Source organism: Elephas maximus, chromosome 4, assembly GCF_024166365.1.
Source record: "Elephas maximus indicus isolate mEleMax1 chromosome 4, mEleMax1 primary haplotype, whole genome shotgun sequence".
In the NCBI taxonomy this organism is placed as follows: Eukaryota; Metazoa; Chordata; class Mammalia; order Proboscidea; family Elephantidae; genus Elephas; species Elephas maximus.
The window spans coordinates 159,707,431-159,726,401 of NC_064822.1; the positions used below are offsets into that span (position 1 = coordinate 159,707,431).

Genomic DNA, 18,971 nt, shown 5'->3' on the forward strand with positions numbered 1-18,971 from the left:
TTCTTCCATTTCCTTTAGCTACTTGACATTCAAGAGCAACTTTCAAAGTCTCTGCTGATATACATTTTGGTCTTTCCTTTCTTTCCTGTCTTTTTAATGACTTCTTGCTTTCTTCACATATAATGTCCATGATGACATTCCACAACTTGTCTGGTCTTCTGTCATTAGTGCTCAACGCGTCAAATCTATTCTTGAGATGGTCTCTAAATTCAGGTGGGATATACTCAAGGTCATACTTTGGCTTTCATGGACTTGTTCTAATTTTCTTCAGCTTCAACTTGAACTTGCATACGATCAACTGATGGTCTCTTTGGCAGTTGCCCCCTGACCTTGTTCTGACTGATGACATTGAGCTTCTCCATCACCTCTTTCCAAAGATGTAGTCAATTTGACTCCTATGTATTCCATCTGGTGAGGTCCATGTGTATAGTCACTGTTTATGTTGGTGAAAAAGGTATTTGCAATGAAGTCACTGTCTTGCAAAATTCTATCGTGTGATCTCTGGCATCATTTCTATCACCAAGGCCATGTTTTCCAACTACTGATCCTTCCTCTTTGTTTCCAACTCCCACATTCCAATCACCAGTAATTATCAATGCATCCTGACTGCATCTTCGATGAATTTCAAACTGTAGAAGTTGGTAAAAAGTCTTCAACTTCTTCATCTTTGGCTTTAGTGGTTGGTGTGTAAATTTGAACAATAGTCGTATTAACTGGTCTTCATTGCAGGCATATGGATATTACCCTATCACCGACAGTGTTGTACTTCAGGATAGATAAAAACGTTCTTTTTGACGATGAATGTAACGTCATTCATCTTCAAGTTGTCATTCCCTGCATAGTAGACAATATGACTGCCCAATTCAAAATGGCCAATACCAGTCCATTTCAGCTCGCTAATGCCTAAGATATCAATCTTTTTGCATTCCATTTCATGTTTGATGATGTCCAACTTTCCTAGACTCATATTTCGCACATTCCACGTTCCGATTACTAATGGATGTTTGCATCTGTTTCTTCTCATTTTGAGTCCTGCCACATCAGCAAATGAAGATCTCGAAAGCTTAACACCATTCATGTCATTAAGGTCGACTCCACTTTGAGGAGGCAGTTCTTTCCCAGTTGTCTTTTGAGTGCCTTCCAATATGAGGGGCCCATAGTCCCGCCAATATAAAGACAATGTTCTGCTACTATTCATAAGGTTTTCACTGGCTAATTTCTTCAGAAGTAGACCACTGAGTCCTTCTTACTAGTCTGTCTTAGTCTGGAAGCTCAGCTGAAACCTGTCAACCATGGGTAACCTTGCTGGTACTTGAATACGAATGGCATAACTTCCAGCATCACAGTAACACACAAGCCCCCGCAGTACAACAAACTGGCGGACGTGTGGGGGGCATCTATCATACAAGTCAGCAATTATACTGAGTATTTATCCCAGAAAAATAAAAACTCCAGATCACACAAAAACCTGGACACAAATGTTTACAGGTGATAACTAGGTCAATGTAAGTAAAAAAAAAAAAAAGGGAAAATAAATGTTGGTGAGGACATGGAGAAACTAGAACTCTCATACATTGTTGGTGGGGATATAAAATGGTACAGCTGCTCTGGATAACATTCTGGTAGTTCATCAAAAAATTAAACCCAATAATTCCACTCCTAGGGATATGCTTAAAAGGATTGAAAACAGGTACTCAAACAAGTGGGAGTCTTAGATGTTGCAAACGTTTAAGCCCTTCACTACCAGCCAAAAGGTTAGTGGTTCAAACCCACCCAGAGACACCTCAGAAGACAGTCCTGGCAATCCACTTCCAAAAGGTCACAGCCTTGAAAATCTTATGAAGCAGTTCTACTCTGCACACGTGATTGACAGAAGTCAGAACTAACTGGATGGCAAACAAACAACAACAGCAAAAACTCAAACAAATACTTGTACATGAATGCTCATAGCAACACTTTCACAATAGCTAAAAAGGTAGAAACAACACAAATGGCCATCAAAGGATGAATAAAGAAAATGGAGTATATGCGCACAATGGAATATTACTCAGCCACATAAAGGAATGAAGCACTAATACACACTATAAGGATACATGCTACTAGGTGTTGTTAGGTGCCATCAAGTCAATTCCAACTCATAAAGGTCTCACGTGACAGAGGAGAACTGCCCCATAGGGTTTTCTTGGCTGTAATCTTTACAGAAACAGATCACTAGGTCTTTTGCCAGTGTAGCTGCTGCGTGGGTTGGAACTGCTCTCTGATCATATTAAGTCTAATGAAAGAAACCAGACACAAAAGGTCATGTATTGCATGATTCCATTTATATAAAATATCCAGAATAGCTAAATCCATACAGACAGAAAGCAGATTGGCAGTTGACAGGCCTGAGAGGGGGGAATAATAGGGACTGACTACTTGATGAGTGCAAGGCTTCTCCTTTTGGGGCAATGAAAATGTTTTGAAACTAGATAGAGGTGGTAGTTGTACAACACTGTGAATATATAAATGCCATGGATATGTACACTTTACGATGGTTAATTTTATGTCACCTCAATTTTTTTTTAAAAGGCAAAAAAATTACAAAAATGGAAACTGAAAGGCACATGAATCAAATAAGATATATATATAAAATGAGTACAGTAAATACCATACTTGATTTTAAGATCTTGAATGCCTTTCTTTGAGAACAAGATCATGACAAGGATGTCCATTATTACCCCTTTTATTCAACTTTGTATTGAAGGATCATGAATAACACAAAGGAATAAAACATACAAGGAAAGGAAAAATGAAACTTTCTCTATTCACAGATATTCTGGTTGTACATGCAGAAAATCCCAAAGAATCTACAGAGAAATAGAAGAAGCAAGTTAGTAAGGTTGCTAGATAGATCAATATATAAAAATTAATTTCGTTCCCTATGCCAACAACAGAAGAATATATTTTTCAAAGACATTCATAACAACTGCATTGAAAAATATCAAATACCCAGCCAAAAAGATATACCAAACATCATATGAAAAACTATAGGTAATTATTGAGAGAAACTAAAAAAGACCTAAGTAAATAAAGCACACCTACTCCTCACAGTTCTACTCTGTCCTATAGGGAAGTTCTACTCTGTCCTATAGGGTCGCTATGAGTCGGAATTGTCTCGACGGCACTGGGTTGGGTACTCCTCATAAAAAAAAAAAAAAAGACGAGTAAAATTTTACTGAAGATCATTCAAAAGCGGTTGTAGCAGTACATCCACAGGGAACCGCCAGAAATTCAAGCCAGATTCAGAAGAGGACATGGAACTGGGGAGATCATTGCTGATGTCAGATGGACCTTGGCTGAAAGCAGAGGATACCAGAAGGACGTTTACCTGTGTTTTATTGGCTATGCAAAGGCATTCAGCTGTGTGGATCATTAACAAATTATGGATAACACTGCAAAAAATGGGAATTCCAGAACACTTAATTGTGCTTCTACTTCCAATAGAACAAACAGTGGGTCAAAGGGTATACTGGATGTTTTCATGGTTCTCTGTAAGTATCGCCAAATTGCCTATCAGTTTTACACATCAATTACCAGCACCGGGTATTATCGTGGTTTTATATTTTTGCCAATTTCACATTCAAAAACAAGCTACCTGTTCTTTTAATATGAAAGTTTTGGGTTACTCAAGTGGTTAATTATTTTCCATATGTTTGCTTATTAATGGATGGGAGCAAAAGGTAGAGAAATCAGTAGAGGTAGCTGGGCACCATGTAGTTCCTCTGGTCTCAACAGACTGTGGCTCATGTGGTCCATAAGTCCTCTGGACTGCTTCCTTGAGTCTTTCATTTTCTTCACTCTGCTTTGCTCTGAACGGGAAGAGACCAATAGTGGTATCTTAGATGGCCGCCCACTACTCACCAAAGTAAGATGCAGAATTCTGTCTTTATGAACTACGTATGCCAATCAATGTAGATATCCCCCGAGTCTACGGTCCTTCACCTTCGAGCCAGGAGCTTCGTCCCGCAAGGCATTTGGTTATGTCTAAGAAGCTGCCCTGACTGTGGCCCTTCTCTGCTCTACTGTCTATATTAATATATAAGCAGCATCTAGTTACATATGTAGAAATATCTATTACCAAACCTATATCTGCAGGAGGGTGTGTTCCCTTACATCATCCCACATTGCTTAGCATATCTATCTACCTACGTATCCATTTGTAAACTCGTGTTTGTTAACGCTGCTGTTGGAAGCTCTGGTGGCATAGTGGTTAAGTGCTATGGCTGCTAACCAAAGGGTTGGCAGTTCAAAACCACCAGGCACTCCTTGGAAACTCTATGGGGCAGTTCTACTCTGTCCTATGGGGTCGACATGAGTCGGAATAGACTCGACGGCAACAGGTTTGGTTTTTTTGGTTTAATGCTACTGTTACAGGCTTGTCTATATTTTAGTAATTATTGTTGCTGCCCTTTGTTCTTGCATTTCTCTGTGTCCTCTCATACCTTGGTCATGTTTTGCTGACTTCCCTCATGTTGTGTGTTGCCATTCCCTTCACCAATATTTACACCTGTCTTTTATCTGGTTAGTAATTTTCCCTCTCTCCCCTTCCTATCCCTGGTAACCATCAAAGTTTTTTTTTTTTTCTGTGTGTAAACCTTTTGTTTTTGTATAACAGTGGTCTAACAGGATATTTGTCTTTTTGTGATTGACTTATTTCACTCACCACAATGTCCTCCAAATTCATCCATGCTGTGAGATGTTTCATCATTATTCTTTATCATTGCATAGTATTGCATTCTGTGCATGTACCACAGTTTGCTAATCCATTCATCTGTTATGGGCACTTAGGTTGTTTCCATCTTTTTCCTACTGTGAATAATGCTGCGATGAACGTGGGTGTGCGTATGTCTAGTCGTGTCACGGCTCTTATTTCTTTAGGGTATATACTTAGGGGTGGGGCACCATACCATTTTCCATAGTGGTTCTACCATTTTACATTCCCACCAGTAGTGAATAAGAGTTCCAGTCTCCCCACAATCTCACCAGCATTTGTCGTTTTATATATACGTATTTTTTTTTGTTGTTATTGCCATCAATATACGGGTGAGATGGTATCTCACTGTTATTTTAATCTGCATCTCTCTAATGGCTAATGATCAAGAGTATTTCATGTGTTTGTTAGCTGTCTAAGTGTCTTCTTGGTGCAGTGTCTAGTCATATCCTTTGCCCATTTTTTAATTGGATTGCCTTTTGGTTGTTGAGGTGTTCAAGTTTTCTATAAATTTAAAAAATTAGGCCCTTGTTGGCTATGTCACTTTTTCCCAGTCTGTAGGTTCTCTTTTTACTCTTTTGGAAAAGTCTTTTGAAAAAGCATAAGTATTTAATTTTTAGGAGATCCCATGTATCTAGTTCATCTTCTGCTGTTTGTGCATTCTTAGCTATGTTTGGAATTCTACTTATGTCATATTTTAGGGCCTCTGGCACTGTGTCTCTTTGTTTCACGATTTTTATACTTTTAAGTTTTATATGTAGGTCTTTGATCCGTTTTGGGCTTATTTTTGTGTATGGTGTGAGATATGGGTCCTGTTTCATTTTTTTCACAAATGGACATACAGTTTTGCCAGCACCATTTGTTAAAGAGACTGTCTTTTCCTCATTTAATGGATTTTGGCCCTTTGTCAAAGATCACTTGTCCATAGGTGAATGGATTTATGTCTGGGTTCTCAATTCTATTCCATTGGTCTATGTGTCTGTTGTTATAGCAGTAGCAGGCTGTTTTGACTACGGTGGCTGTATAATAGGTTCTGAGATCGGGTAGGGTAAGGCCTCCTACTTTGTTCTTCAATAATGCTCTACTTCTCTGGGACTTACTTCCCTTACATATAAAGTTGGTGGTTAGTTTTTCCAACTCATTAAAGAATGCTGTTGGGATCTGGATTGGGACTGCATTATAACTGTAGATTGCTTTGGGAAGTATCAACATTTTCACAAGGTTGAGTCTTCTTATTCATGAGCATGGTATGTTTTTCCATTTATGTAGGTCTCTCGGTTTCTTGCAGTAGTGTTTTGTAGTTTTCTTTGTACAGATCTTTAATGTTCCTGGTCAGATTTATTCCTAAGTATTTTATCTTTTGGGGGGTTACCATAAATGGTATTGTTTGCCTGATTTCCTTTTTGAAGTTATCTTCGTTGATGTAGAGGTATTCAACTGATTTTTGTATGTTGATCTTGTATCTTCCTACTTTGTCAAATTCTTCTATTAGTTCCAGTAGCTTTCTTGTGGAACCTTTGGTGTTTTCTATGTATAAGATCATATTATCTATGAATAGGGGTAGTTTTACTTTTTCGTTGCCAATCTGGATGTGCTTTATTTCTTTTTCTGGTCTTACTGCTACTGCTCTACCAAAGACTTCCAGCACAATGCTGAATAAGACTGGTAATAAAGGGCATCCTTCTCTGCTTCCCATTCTCAAGGGGAATGCTTTCAGTCTCTCTCCACTGAAAATAAGACTGGCTGCTGGTTTTGTATAAATGCCCTTTATTATGTTGAGAAATTTCCCTTCTGTTCCTATTTTGCCGAGAGTTTTTATTAGGAATGGATGTTGGACTTTATCAAATGCCTTTCAGCATTGCTCATGTGATTCTTTTATTTATGTGCTGGATTGAGTTGATTTTCTGATACTGAACCATCCTTGCATACCTGATATGAATCCCACTTGGTCATGATGTCTTTTTTTGTTTCTTTTTGATATGCTATTGAATTCTACTGGCTAGAATTTTGTTGAGAATTTTTGCATCTGTATTCGTGAGGGACATTTGTGATTTTCTTTTATTGTGGTATCTTTGCCTGGTTTTGGTATCAGGGTATGTGGGCTTCATAGAATGAATTCAGGAGTATTCCTTCTTTTTCTACATTCTAAAATAGTTTGAGTAGTATGGATGTGAGATTTTCATTGAATATCTGGTAGAAATCATCCAGGCAAAGGCTTTTTTTGTTGGGAGTTTTTTTTATTACCTTTTCAATTTCTTCTTTTGCTATGGGCCTGTTCAGTTTTTCTACCTCAATTTGTTAGTTTAGGTAGGTAGTATGTTTGTAGAAATTTTTCCACTTTCTGTAGGTTTTCAAATTTGTTGAAGTACAATATTTCATAATATTCTGGTATGATCCTTTTTATTTCAGTTGGTTCTGTTGTAAAGTTACCCACCTCATTTCTTATTTACGTTATTCGCTCCCTCCCCTGCTTTTGTCAATTTGGCCAGTGGTTTGTCAATTTTGTTGATCCTTTCAAAGAACCAACTTTTGGTTTTGTTGATTCTATTTTTTTTCTGTTCTCCATTTCTGCTTTAACCTTTATTATTTCCTTCCTACTAGTGACTATGGGCTTCTTTTGCTGCTCTCTTTTTATTTGTTCAAGTTGTAAGGTTAATGTTCTGATTTGAGCCCTTTCTTCTTTTTTCAGTGTGCCTTTATTGCTATAAATTGACCTCTTAAGTACTGCTTTTGCTGTGTCTTAAAGGTACTGGTAAGAAGTGTTTTCATTCTCTTTGATTCTGGGAAATTTTTTACTACAAATTTGATTTCTCCTATTACCCAGTGGTTTTTAAGCAAGGTGTTATTCAATTTCCATGTATTTGATTTTTTTTTTCCCTTGTTATTCCTGTTATTGATGTCTACTTTCACGGTGTTGTGATCAGAAAAAACGCTTTGTGTTATTTAAAAAATTTTGTTAAGGCTTGCTTTGTGGCCTAAAATGTAGTTTATTATGGAAGATGTTCCACATGCATTGGAAAAGAATGTGTATTTTGTTGTTGTTGGGTGAAGTGTTCTGTATATGTCTATGAGTCAAGCTGGTTGACCTTGCCATTTAGATTTTAATCTTGGCTGAGTTTCTGTGTTCTGCCCTTCACTGACAGTGGTGTCTTGAAGTCTTCTACTATTACTGTGGAACTATTTCTTTTTCAATGCTGTTAGAGTTTGCTTTATGTATTTTTGAGCCCCATGATTGAGTGCATATATATTTATTATGATTTTCATTTTTTTATTTGGTTTATTTTTATTATAGTTATGTCTTCTTAGTAGATTCACCCTTTAATCATTATATAAAGTCCTTCCTTATCTTTTATGTTGGATCTTGCCTAAAGTCTGTTTTATTAGAAATTAATTACGAAATAATTTATCAGAAATAAATTAAGCACTATCTTACTGAAGCTTAAGAAATACAAATACCGTAATTTGGCAGTTCCACTCCTAAGCATATACCCAACTGAAATGTCAGTGTAAGTGCACCAAGAGATTTGTACGAGACCATTCATAGCAGTATTATTCCTAATAACTGAAATCTAGAAACAAACCAAAGTTGTTTTTTGGTTGTTTGCTTCATACATATTTTTTCCATCCTTTGAGTTTTAGTATGTGTAGGTCTTTGTTTCTAAGGTGTGTCTCCTATAGACAGCATCTAGATGGATCATGCTTTTTAGTCCATTCTGCCACTCTTTATTGATGTATTTAAGCCATTTACATTCAGTGTGATTATCAATAGATATGAGTTTACTGCTATCATTTTTTTGCACTTTTTTCTGTGGTTTTGATGGTTTCTTTTTCTGCTTAATTTTCTGTGCTAAGTTCTGTTTGTGGATTTTCTTTTCATTTCTTTCATTGTTGTAGATTTTGTGTTTACTGAGTTATGTTTTTCTTCTTTTATTTTGATGAGTAGGTTTGTTAACTTTCTTTGTGGTTACCTTGAAATTTATCTTTATCTTCCTAAGTTTAAATGAATCTTTTATTTCTTGATATCGCCTTAACTTCCTCTCCATATGAAAGTTCTATAGCTCATTATTTATCGCCTCTTTGTTTTGACATTGTTACCATTTACAGATTAACGTCTCTGGTTCCCTGATTTCATTTTTTTAGCTTTATTTTTGAGAATTCTTTATCTGGGTTTGTACCTGGCTGATGCTGTCCTGTGTTCTAATCTCAGGTTGTTGTCTCTCTCATGTTGTTGGTTATCTATCCAAAGGACTCCCTTTAATATCTCTTATAACTTTAGTCTTGTTTTTTACAAATTCCCTTAATTTCTGTTTATCTGGAAATACCTAATTTCACCATTATACCTGAGAGACAATTTTGTTGTACACGTAATTCTTGGAGAAGGTTATGCAGCCAGTCCTGGGGCCCCTGGCACAGGTAGCTGTATGGAATAGGAGGCACCAACAGTCTTGGCATGTGTGGCTGTAGGGGTTAGGAGGCACTGCTGGCCCTCAGGCCCTCGGTGTGGGCGGCCGGATGGAGTGGGAGGTACCGCCAGCCCTCAGACCCCTGGCGTGGGTGGCCGGGGGAAGTAGGAGGCACTGTTAGATCTCAGATTCCTGGAGTGGGTAGCGGGAGGGAGTAGACGGCACTGCAGGTCCACGGGACCCTGGCACGAGTGGCTAAACAAAGAGGTGGACGCCTCCAGTCCGTGGGCTCCCAGCTTAGGGAGCAGGGTGGTAGAGCATGTCACCAGAATACAATCATATAGGGGGATGGCAGACGAGGGGAGTAGCCCACTGGCCCATGGGCCTCCAGCTAGGGGGCTGGGGTGGGCTCAGTGAGTGGGGTGTGTGCACTTAACTTTCACAGGGCAGGAAGCATCCTGCCTGGCTCTGGACATGAGTGTAGAGTTGCTCATGCTTAGCTGCACCAGGTGATGGGGGTTTCAGCTGGGAACGCTGCTTGCTTTGTCCCAATATGGCTGTGCTGTGCAGGTTGGCTAGCAGGGCATCGGCGATCTGTACTTCTCTATGTCTGCTCTTTTCAGACTATCTCTCCTTCCACTTGGCGCTCAGTCCAATTCTTCAGCCTTGTCTTTGATGCTCAGGGTTCCAAAGTTGTCATCTATACCTAATTCACTTGTTTTCTCAGGTCTTTGTTGTGAGAGGGACATTATGAAGTGTCTGACTACTCCATCATCCTGAACCACTTGACATTATTCACTTTGGATAAAATTAGCACTATCTATCTACTGAAGCTCAAGAAATACAAATACTGTAATTTGGCAGTTCCACTCCTAAGCATATACCCAACCGAAACGTCAGTGTAAGTGCACCAAGAGATTTGTAAGAGACCATTCATAGCAGCATTATTCCTAATAACTGAAACCTAGAAACAAACCAAAAGTTTGTCAACAACTGAAGAAACAAATTGTGGTACAATGGAAAAAGACATACCATTGAAAATAAACTAGGAGTAAACACTATGACTATCATTTAAATACTGTATAAAAAAGCTAGGCACAAAAGAATACATACTAAGGATATAAAGTTTAAAAAAAGATAAAAAAAAAACTATAGAATTTAGGGAATACATGCTTAGGTATGCTAAGGATGCAAAACCAGAAAGAAAGGAAGTGAGTAACATAAAAGTCAGGAAAGTGTTGCCTGAGGAAGGGAGGGAGCACTAGAAAGACTAGCAATCAATGTTCTACTTCTTGATCTTTGTTGTGGTTACACAGAGGTTTGAATTGTAATAAATCACTCAGTTGTACAGTTTTTGTATACTTTTCCATAGTATATTGTAATTCACAATGTAAAAGATAAAACAAAAAAGGATTCAGAAGGGAGAATAATTCAAAAATTGGGTCCAGCATCATCAAGGACCCTGGTCTTTTCCACTGTTCTGCTTAAACACAATGCTGGCTTAATTCTCATGGTTGAGAGACTATCAGAGTATCAAACACCACATGGATATAAAATAACATCCAGAAAAAGAACCATTTCTTCTGCCAATTCTCTTTTGCTTGTTTACAGTTCTTCTGTTTCTTAGGTAAAATTTGCATACAACAAAACGCAGGTTTAAAGTATGCAATTCAATGAGTTCACAAAGGAAGCCTCAACCTTATAGAGACATAGAACTTTCCAACATCCCAGGTTTCTTCACACCCCTCCCAGCCAATTTACCCACCCACTACAGACACTGTTTTCACCATAGTTTTTACCTGATCTAGACCATTATTAAAATGCAATCATACAGTATGCACTCTTGTATATTGCTTTGTTTTATCTAGCATGTCTGTAGATTCAATCATATTTTTATGTGTACCAATACTTTATTCTCTTTTAATACTGAGTAGTATTCTACTGGGAGTCCTGGTGATGCAGTGGTTAAGGTGCTTGGCTGCTAACCAGTAGGTCAGCAGCTCGAATCCACCAGCCCCTTCTTGGGAGAAGGATGTGGCAATTTGCTTCTATAACAACTTACAGCCTTGGAAACCCTATGGGGCAGTTCTACTCTGTCCTATAGGGTTGGTATGAGTCAGAATTGACTCAACAGCAGTGGGTTCGGGTTTTGTTTTGGTTTTTGGTTTTAGTGTTCTACCATTTGAACACAGTACATGTTGTTTCATTCTCCTGGTGATGTATATTTGAATTGTTCCTAGTTTGGGTTATAATGAATAAAGCTGCTATGAGCATTCTTGTACAAAACTTTCCGGGGACATTTTAATGGGGACATGTTTTCATTTGGGGGATACACTTTGACAGTAAAAGTGCTAGGTCATAGAATGGATATATGTTTAACTTTATAACAAACTGTCCAAACTTTTACCAAAGTAGTTTTACCATTTTCCATTCTAACCAACAACATACAAGAGTTCTGTTCATTATACATTTTTGCTAACATTTGGTTTTTCAGTCTTTTTCATTTTAGCCACTCTAGCGGGTATAAGAAGAAAGGCCTGGTGATTTACTTCCAAAAGCCAGCCAATCAAAGCCCTGTGGATCACAACAGTATGATCCGCAACCGATCACGGGGACAGCGCAGGACTGGACAGCACTTAGTTCTATTGTGCATGGGGTGACCACGATTAGGAAGCTGATGGCCCTTAACAACAGTGAGTGTAAAGTGGTATTACATGGTGGTTTTAGTTTGCATTTTCCTGATAACTAACAAGGTTAAGCACTTTTTATTGGCCTTTCATAGATCTCCTTAATCTATGAAAAGATATTTCCTTAAAGAACTATCACAGCAAATGATGTCTTACTTTGTAATTGCTAAACTGGGAAATATCTATTTGTATATTAGAAATTAAAACATTTTAAAATTACCTCAGTAAACTACCAGTAGCTTCTTGAACACACATTGCTGTTTCCTACCACCATATTTTTGCGAATACTAATTTCCTTGCACAGAAGTCCTTCCCATCCCTCTGCACAATAATCTAAACCCAAAACTAAACCCGTTGCCATCAAGTCGATTCCAACTCATAGCAATCCCATAGGACAGAGCAGAACTGCCCTACAGGGTTTCCAACGAGCGCCAGGTGGATTTAAACTGCCAACCTTTTGGTTAGCAGCCAAATTCTTAACCACTGCGCCACCTACTGAACTGCTATTCCGCCTTCAAAACCCTGCTCAGGAATGCATTATTTCCTCCACAAAGTACTTCATAATCCTCCAAATATACATAGCTAATATTCTGTCTTCTAGCATTTTATGTTACGCTTAAAATGTAACTTCCTCCAAGGCAAGAACCATGTCTTACTCATCTTTGTATCCCCTGCATCTAAAACAACTACCGTCACATATTAAAAAACAAAAAAACAAACCCATTGCCCCGAGTCAATTCTGACACATAGTGGCCCTATAGGACAGAGTAGAACTGCCCCATAGATTTCCAAGAGTGTAATCTTTACGAAGCAGACTGCCACATCTTTCTCCCACAGAGCGGCTGATGGGTTCAAATCACCATCTTTCAGTTAGCAGCCAGGCAATTAACCACTGCGCCCCACCAGGGTTCCTTGGTCACATACTAAAACCAAAACCAAACCCTTTGCCATCAAGTCGATTCAAACTCATGGTGATCCTATAGGACAGAGTAGAAATGCCCCATGGGGTTTCCAAGGAGCTGCTGGTGGATTTGAACTGCCCACCTTATAGTAAGCTGCTATAGCTCACTGTAACCCTCAACCACTGTACCACCAGGGCTCCTCATCATATATTAGGAGCTCAAAAATATCAAGTAAACAAATAATACGATCACCATTCTAATGCTACTTTAGCCTTGATTCACCTTCTCTTCCATAATGAGAAACTGAGGCTCCCAGGCTGTATTGAGCTGAATGCTGGCCCCCAAAAAGATATGTAACATCCTAATCCCTGGAACCTGTGAATACTGATTTACATGGCAAAAGAGTGAATATTATCTTATACAGGAAAAGATGTGAAGAGGAGATGCTTATTCTTGCTTATCTGGGTGTGCCCTAAATGCAATCACGTGTCTTCTTATAAGACAGAGGCAGAAGGAGATTTGAGGCAGAAGAGGAGGTGGCAATGTGACCGCATATGCAGAGGCTGGAGTGATGCAGCGGCCACAAGCCAAGGAATGCCGGGAGCCACCGGAAGCTGGAAGAGGCAAGGAAAGGACTCCCCCCTAGAGCCTTAAAAGAAAGCGTGGCCTTGCCAACTCTCTGATTTTGGACTTCTGGCCTCCAGAACTGTAAGATAATAGTTTTCTGTTGTTTTAAGTCACCAAGTTTGTGGCAATTGGTTACAGCAGCCACAGGTAACTAATATACAAGCTTTCTCTTCAATCTATTCATAATGGATTTTACCCGAATTCCAAGTTTCTACTACAATTTTAAATTCCTACTAGGGTCAGGTCTCACTGATTTCAATCAGACAACATAGTTATCAATTTCCTCAAAGAATGCCTAAACTTGTCTTAGGCACTTGGTGTGTGTGTGTGTGTGTATAAAATATAAACAATAATTTTTATAGTGTAGTTTACGAAATAAAGAAACTCATAACAAATTTTTAAAAAGTTAAGTACATAATTAAAGCTGTATTAAGAAAAGTAAAACGGATTATCTTGAATCAGCCTGTTAATCCATGAACACTTATTATATGGGCGAGTCTTTGTGAGAGGGAGCCCTGGTGGCACAGTGGTTAAGTGCTCAGCTGCTAACCAAAAGGTCAGCAGTTTGAGCCCGTTAGCCGCTCCGCAGAAGAAAGATGTGGCAGTCTGCTTCCATAAAGGTTACACCCTTGGGAACCCTATGGGGCAGTTCTACTCTGTCCTGTAGGGTTGCTATGAGTTGGAATTGACTCGGCCGCAACGGGTTTGGCCTTTGTGAAAGGCGATTTTATAAAGGCTCAAATTCTTCATCTTCTATTACCATCACATAACCATACTCACATTTCTTCCTATCACTTCTTTTGGACAGTCCCAGCTCTACTGGAACCTACCTATGGCATTTTCTTCTGTACAGGAGCTGTATTTCTTAAGCAGTGGTACAATGTCTGCTCAAAAGTATGGTAATTCAAAATGTTCTGAAAGCACAGCCACTCATGCTGATAGAAAGCTTCCAAAACACATTCCATTAAAAAGCACGTGCTACGTCTTCGAACATTTCAAAACAATGCTTTAAATACTAAATGCCCCCAAAGTAACTGTTATTTCTTAAAAACAACATTAAAAGTCTGGGGGAGAATGAGCATCATGTATTACTTCACTTATAAACAAAACATTAGAAATAAATTTCTTTAAAATCCAGAGAGAATCCTACACTAGTTACCCATATGGCCTTTGGATGGCCATCCCAGGGTGTCTTGTATACAAAAAAAAAAGTCACAACTTGACACCCTGCCAAAACCTGAAGTGCAGCTGGGAGCAGACCCTTCAAAGCCCTGGTAAGGTGCCAGGCCCCATAATTGTGATTTAGAAAGAAGCAGGGGAGGGCAACAAAAGAAGAAGAGAAGAAGATATATATTAGAGTGGTTAGCAATCAACCAGCAAGCACTCTGAATTAAAATGTTATTCTCTTCTTATAATTGCACTGTCTGCCTCCGTACGAATTAATTCACACAAAAGAATTCTAGAAAATAGGATATAGTAACCAGTCAACCTCAAATGCTTAGAAATACATTACAAATGTCTCTGAAACGCTGAGATCTGAAAGACAAAGATGACTCTTGCCCAAACCACACTTCAAATTTATTTTAATACTTCTTAGTGTAGACTCTATTACACATAACATGGGGACTTTCCAAAAGATTATAAGCACTTAGTACCTTTGTGTGAGTTCTGGATTATTCTCTGTTCACAGTCCTACCTTTCTCCAGAAATAGAAAAGGCTGTCATGTGATTTCTAACACACAATAAAGAGCGTATACTGTCCCAACAACACATCCTGGAAGCTACTTTTTTAAACACATCCTGATTTAATTTCATTTCCATAAGATTTACACCTTGGTCTGAAAAGTTACATAAAAGAAAAAAAAGAAAGTTAAGAGTTTAAATCATATTTTTTACTGTAACTGACACACGCATTCTCTTGTTCATCTTTGAGAATCTTATCAGAAAAAAGCTGTAAAATTTTCCAGAGCAAGAAAAGGGAGATAAATAAAAGTCAGCCTCAAGACATACAGGTTAATTTTAAAGTCTTTTACCTTTTTCGAGTGATTAAACTGTCAGTAGTTATTGAGTAGCTACTATACCATATTTACTAAGTAGTCTACTTATACTAAAAGGATTTTTAGGGATATAAAGAAATACACCTAACATCAAATTAAGCAGATGTCTAATGTACAAGGAAGAGCCTGCCCATATACCGAGTACTATGAACATTTTCTAAGTGCTCATTATATGCCAGATATTTTGTTGGGTAAAATACAGAAATAAATAAAAGAAAATCCTTGCCCGCAAGGACTTCACAGTGGTCAGTGAAACGTACATGTTTCCTAACAATTGCTGACTGAACAAGGATGAGAGAAAATTTACTATTTATTAAATGCTTTTGTACTTTTTTTTTTTTTACCATGTACATATATTACCTCCTGAAAAATGGTAAATAAACTCAGGAAGTTTTTAAACGATAAGACATGTAATGTATTTCTAGGTAATATAGCTGCTCTGAGGTGAGAGGCCTAATTCTAGAAATGCTGCCAGAGAAGAATTCACAAAGAAGGTAACCATGAGCTAAAATTAAGAAGATGGGGGAAAAAAACGTCGAGTGCAAAGGCATGAAGATAGAAGAGAAAAACATGATTCTTCTACTGAGGGGGCAGGGGGTGGGGTGAGGAGTTGGTGCAGGCAGTGCAGATCAGCCCTGAAAGGCAGCTCAGGGCCAAACCTAGAAGGCCTTGAAGGCCATGTGCAGCAGAATGGAGCTTATCCTGTGCCTGGGGGAGCCAATAAAAGGCTTAAGGGTAGGTGGGGAGACAGTATAGGGTGGGATTAGATTGGCACTTCAGAAAAAATAACTAGTTTATCCGAGGTGTGGAGAATAGATTTGGGGCAGGGTAGGGAGAAAGAAAGAGAAAAAGAGATCAGAAGTCCAGACAAGCGATCATGAACCCCTGAACTAAAGGCAGCGGCAGACGTAGTCAAGTGGAAACAGTCTTGAAAATGAAACAGAAGCAACAGAGTTTATAGTTTTATCTTGATCCCTCCCCACTCACTCCCCATAAAACATATTTTTTTTTTTACTTAAAAGAGCAACCAGGAAACCAGGACAGTAAAAAACAACAAAAAATTTTTTTTCAAAAGGTAAAATTGAATCAATTTAAAGTGAAAGAAAGGGTATTTCAAAGATTACAATTACTTCAAACACTAATCCTCCATAAGAACCAAGAATCAAGCATAGGACCTTTGCAAGAACATCTTAATAAATTGCAAATACCATCACAATAAACACCTTGAATATCCACCTTTCTTCCACAGGGATTTCAGAAGCAGAAGGGTAAACTCTAAAGCTGGATCTGTCAGGAACAAAGACACAGAGTAAGTATTTTGTTCCTTAAATGTCCACCTGCTGCTACTCCTCCTCATTCTTTCCTTCAAACAATCATCTCTATAGCAACACACTCTAAAGAAATTTGTGGGTGGAAAGCATATGTCTTGCAAAAATGTAAGAACTCAAGAACATGAGTTACTTTGTTTTTCCCTTTCATACAAGAGATACATAATACACCTTAAGAGACAAGTGGAAAATATGAAACAGAAAAAATATACTTTAAAACAAAAACACAAGAAAATGTAAAAATTCTACAATTGACGTTGCACATTTTTACATGGAAATTCTTTTTATAGGTTACAATGACACCTTGTGGTAAGACTTTTTAAATTATATAAATTATCTCGGAAAATACCTTTACAGCATAAAGAGAAAAGCATAGATATAAGAAAACTACTTTAGAAAATAGAAAACAAAGGGAGAGTGTTGACATGTCATGGGGTTGTTAACCAATGTCATAAAACAATATGTACACTAACTTAAACGAGAAGCTAGTTTGTTCAGTAAACCTTCACCTGAAGTACAATTTAAAGAAAAAAAAAATAGGAAAGACCAAAACCACACTGTGGAGGTGAAATGAACATGTACAACAATGCACTTGGAAAATCAAGGGGAAAAAAACAAACTTTTTAAAAATGTCATTATATATGGAAAAGCACCTTACAAACTATAAATGTAAGGTATTATACTATTCCCTTTGTTTGAACTAAAATTATTACTGTAAGACTTTTAAACGATGCAAAAACAAACTACTTTTGTAATGTGGAGCAAAACTTACTATAACACTAGCAATCTCTGTACATGAAAACAATGACATGTGGTTTATAAACTATCAAAATAAAGGCACAGTGGTTAAGAACTCGATGGTTAACCAAAAGGTCAGCAGTTCAAATCCACTAGCCACTCCTTGGAAACCAAACGGGGCAGTTCTACTCTGTACTAAAGGGTCACTGTAAGTTGGAATTGACTTTCTGGCTATGGGTCTGGTTTTGGGGTTTTTTGTTTTTGTTTTGTCATTACTCCTTTCTTAGCACTTAAAAGCAATAGATACTAAGTCAATTGGCAAAATAATTCTATTATGAAAACATTCTGCATCCCACTTTGAAATGTGGCATCTGGGGTCTTAAATGCTAACAAGTGGCCATCTAAGATGCATCAATTGGTCTCAACCCACCTGGATCAAAGGAGAATGAAGAACACCAAGGTCACGATAACTATGAGCCCAAGAGACAGAAAGTGCCACATGAACCAAAGACTTACATCGTCCTGAGACCAGAAGAACTAGATGGTGCCTGGCCACAACCGATGACTGCCCTGACAGGGAACACAACAGAGAACCCCTGAGGGAGCAGGAGATCAGTGGGATGCAGACCCCAAATTCTCACAAAAAGACCAGACTTAATGGTCTGACTGAGACTAGAGGAATCCCGGCGGTCGTGGTCCCCAAACCTTCTGTTGGCCCAGGACAAGAACCATTCCTGAAGATAACTCATCAGACATGGAAGGGACTGGACAATGGGCTGGAGAGAGATGCTGACAAAGAGTGAGCTACTTGTATCAGGTGGACACTTGAGACTGTGTTGGCATCTCCTGCCTGGAGGGGAGATAGGAGGGTAGAGAGGGTTAGAAACTGGCAAAATTGTCACGAAAGGAGAGACTGGAAGGAGGGAGCGGGCTGACTTATTAGGGGGAGAGTAAGTGAAAGTATGGAGTAAGGTGTATATAAGCTTATATGTGACAGACTGACTTGATTTGTAAAATTTCACTTAAAGCACAATAAAAATTATTAAAAAAAAAAGCAATAGATACTAACCATATTAAAACTTTTACTCTTGATTAATAATTAAGATAATAACTTATAATTATCTTTCATCAAGAGGTTACTATGTTTACTAGCCAATGCTAAACAGTAGGAAACACAAAGAAAAGTTGATGCTGCAGCTTGCACACAATTCCCCTTATGAATCTCTCAGAAACCTTCTTCCTCAGCATCTACAACACCATGACCATCTCCTCTCTCTGCCTCTTCTCACTCTCTTATTTGCTCCCTTTCTGTCACTCCCCATGGGAAATCTCTAGTCTGTCGTTCTGCCTCTAAAAGTCAAGTTACCACTCTCACAGCTTCAATTATTACTTCTAGTCTGAATGACAGTCAAATTTACATCCTCCTTCCTAACCTCTCTACTAACTCAGAACTTCCCACTCCACACACATCTCATCTAC

At 38.3% G+C, this 18,971-nt stretch overlaps 1 protein-coding gene across 4 annotated transcripts in view; it reads right to left on the minus strand.

Moving 5' to 3' along the window:
* The window catches only part of CEP83 (centrosomal protein 83), a 159,352-nt gene that overhangs the window by 123,545 nt on the left and 16,836 nt on the right, over positions 1-18,971 (minus strand). The window contains exon 2 of one of the 4 annotated variants that reach the window (XM_049884078.1): positions 16,650-16,713. The exons of 2 other annotated variants lie outside the window; for them this stretch is intronic. The gene's annotated coding sequence lies outside the window, so the exon portion shown is untranslated. Of the gene's footprint in view, positions 1-16,634; positions 16,714-18,971 lie in introns of all 4 variants that reach the window. One more of the 4 variants, XM_049884079.1, reaches the window with a different exon arrangement.